The sequence below is a fragment of the Ixodes scapularis genome, unplaced genomic scaffold (genome assembly GCF_016920785.2).
Source record: "Ixodes scapularis isolate PalLabHiFi unplaced genomic scaffold, ASM1692078v2 PGA_scaffold13__105_contigs__length_92229423, whole genome shotgun sequence".
Taxonomy (NCBI): domain Eukaryota; kingdom Metazoa; phylum Arthropoda; class Arachnida; order Ixodida; family Ixodidae; genus Ixodes; species Ixodes scapularis.
This window is the reverse complement of record NW_024609839.1, coordinates 57,810,245-57,813,475: the sequence shown is the minus strand read 5'-3', so window position 1 is coordinate 57,813,475 and position 3,231 is coordinate 57,810,245.

The window sequence follows — 3,231 nt, the reverse complement described above, 5'->3', positions numbered from 1 at the left end:
CATCTTGTTGATCACAATGAATTGCTGCCAGTCACCTAAAGGTGTGGTCCAAGTGCTGATGCATATCATGCAGTAGCACTATGCATTAGCAAAGGCAAAAGCAAAGACCTCGCTGTACTGTTGCAGGTTAAGAGAAGCAGGGCAGCATCCTCCCCCGAAGCCCAACCACTTCTTCCACTTTAGGAGAACGTACGCTATAGAGGCGGCGAGCGGACTCGCCTCCTCTCCCGCGTTCACCCAGCTGAAGTGAAAAAAATGCCAAGCTTAGCCTCCACTTTTTTTTTTTTTCTTTTTTAGCCTGCAACAAAACAAAACAAAAGCACACATTCCATTCCGCTCATTTGCAGTAAAGAGCGCGCATACAGCACCACATCCTCCCGTAGCAGTGTGGGACAGTCGACTTCAGAGAACTTGTCCATGCTGCCGCACTTTCAAACTGCCCCCAAGAAAAGGGCATGCCGCCGACGACCCGAGATACCGGACTCGCCACGAGAGCAGAGACGGCCGTCTTTGCCGTCTCGTGAACTGTCCACGACGATAGATGGCGACAGCCCACTCCCTCACAATTCAAAGAGGAGCAAGCCTGGAGACTGTGCCTGTTCAGCCCATTCCAACTACGCAAAATATGGGGGCGCCAAAGCCATTGGATTTTCGCGGAGTGAGGTGTGTTCCCCAGTAAAATATTTACACTAGAGAACCACTTTTCGTGGCATTTTCGAAAACGTGAAAACCGCGCGAGCACAGCTGTGATTGGTGCTCAATGTGCGCGTGCGCACGAGACCCAGAGCTTTGGCTTCATCGCCAAAAAAAGTAGTCTCCAAGGATAGCAAAAGTTTCGAGCACCTCCGAACTTTGCTCCGCCTCTCTTCCCACTTTCCTCTTGCACCACGCCACTATACACTCAAACTCGTATTTAACCAATCTGCGCAGGCTGCAGGAAGTGAACATGTCCGCTATTTGATTTCAAACGCCATCTATTGTTCCAATGTATCTCTCTCTCAAACCTATTGTATCTAGCAACACCCCAAGCGAGGCATATGTGCTCCTTCTATACACCGACAGAGGTTCCTGATGCCGCAAGGTAAAACATTAGGGAAATCTGAATGGTCTGAAACACCAAATTTTTCAGGTCTAAACTTGGTGAAAGGTTTGAAGGTCGGCGCCATTCAACACGGGTATTTCTTAATCGTGATCTAATCAAGGAGCTGTGTGTGTACCTTAGCACACATACTTCATTCGTGTTTCACGGACATATTCAACAGTACGATCGATGCCTAGTAACGAGTGTGTCTTTGAAAACACGGGGGATACTGTGCAGTAATTCCGAATAGGGGAATCGGTGGCCGAGTGGGTTAGCGCACACCAGCTCGGGGCACGTGGAGCGAAAGCTCGAGCTGGGTCCTGGGCCTGAATCCCCATTAGCGGCGAGATGTTTTGGTGGCGCCCTCCTATGGTTCCCCCTTGTGACGTCATTACCTTGCGAACAACAAGTTTGATGGTGTTTTGTAAATAGCATGGTGGAAGCCTGAAATCATTGCGCTCTCAAAGCAACACTGCCAACACCGTCGAAGTTAAAGTTCTTTCATTCCTCTTATTTCCGTCGATGGTATACCCTTTCCGACGTCATAGTCAGCTTTTGGGCCAATCGTGGAAGGCCGACCACAGCGACGCTTTCGGTCGCGCACGTCGCCAATTCCTGCCCGTTTCGATTTGGATGACGATCGTACCGGTGTGCGGTCGTGTACTGCGTGGTGGACGTTAAAGACCCCAAGCTAGCGGTTGTACTGCACTGGCTAAATTCCTCATCTGCAGCTGGGAGACAAGTCGCTCGTTGAAGGCAGACTAACTTCAAGGCTGTATAAACATTCACAGAGTCAATGTTTTTCTCCCTCAGCTTCTGCCCGCATAGTGATCACGTTTGGGGAGTGTAAAGGCCTTGTTTTCTGTCCGTTACCGGGCTGAGTCATTCTCGCCGGACTGCTGAAGCTGAAGCCGCTTCTCCTGCGAAGCCCGCATATTCTACCAGATCAAGAGCCTATGATTGCGACGGGTATATCTGCGCAATTTCCGAAGAACGTTCGCAAAAAAAAAAAAGTTACCGCGCGACAGTATTTAAAAAAAAAAGTGTTATTCTAAGAACGCCTGAATGGTTGTTCGTTGACGAGGTAAACAAGAGCGTTTTAGTCGTCTCCAAGCTTTTTCTTCATACTTTCAAAATGGCGGCACTCGGCGGCTGTGGTGAGAGCGTTGACCGGCGTTTTGGCAGGAAGTGTCGTCACCGTATACTCGATATCACATGGCTTCGCGCTTCCAGGCCTCCATCGTTCATCTCGTGCATTCTTTTCCTCGGAATCCCGCTTCCACTTCCACTTTTTGGGCATGCCCGCTTCCACATAATGTTTCAACACTCCCCCCCCCCCCCCCCCCCCCCCCCGCAAAAGAGAAGAAAGGGATCATGTGCGGTTGCAGTAAACTTGAAAAAAACATAATACGGTTTTCTTTCTGGGCGTCTGTTGTTACACCTCTGCCTAAGTAACGCCGGGAAAGATACAGAACCCAAAGAACACTTTATGTTATGAAAAGAGCACGGTGGCTTTTCACAGATGGCTGCTCGAGAGAATAGACGCTTTCAGCGCGCGCCAAATTTAGCCGCCATAGCCGACCTTCTCTTGTCTTTGCGAGATGCCGAGCCAGTGAAGCGGGCGTTGATGGGTCTTCACAAAGGCCTATGCTGGAGAGGAGGACACAGTAACACCTAAAATGGCAATGACCTGTCCTGCTGTGGTAATGATGAAGTGAAGCGAACGGAATAAGAGGGAATAAAAACTGAAGGTCAGTTATGGCGGCGCCCATGCACAGCGGCCTGAAAGCGTCTATACCGCAAGATCACCCCCCCCCCCCCCCCCCCCCGCGAGTCAGTTCTTGATGATCAGAAGGCCTCGCGGATATATACGGCATTTCTCCCCCCTAAAAATCTAAAGGCTTAGGAGATCGTCATTGTCTCGTCAATCTTCTGAGAACCGGCACTGTTGAGGTGGTTCCTTGGTCATCCGCTGCACTTGAACGCGTAGCAGGTGTAAGACCTGTCGCGTCCTTAGCTGGTCAGCATGCCGCCGCTGCTCCCCTTGTGAAGTATCCACCGTTGCCATCCGGGCACCCTCGGACGACCGGATGACTTCAGGAATCCAGCGATGACCTACGCCAAAGTTACATGACCACATGGTACTGCCC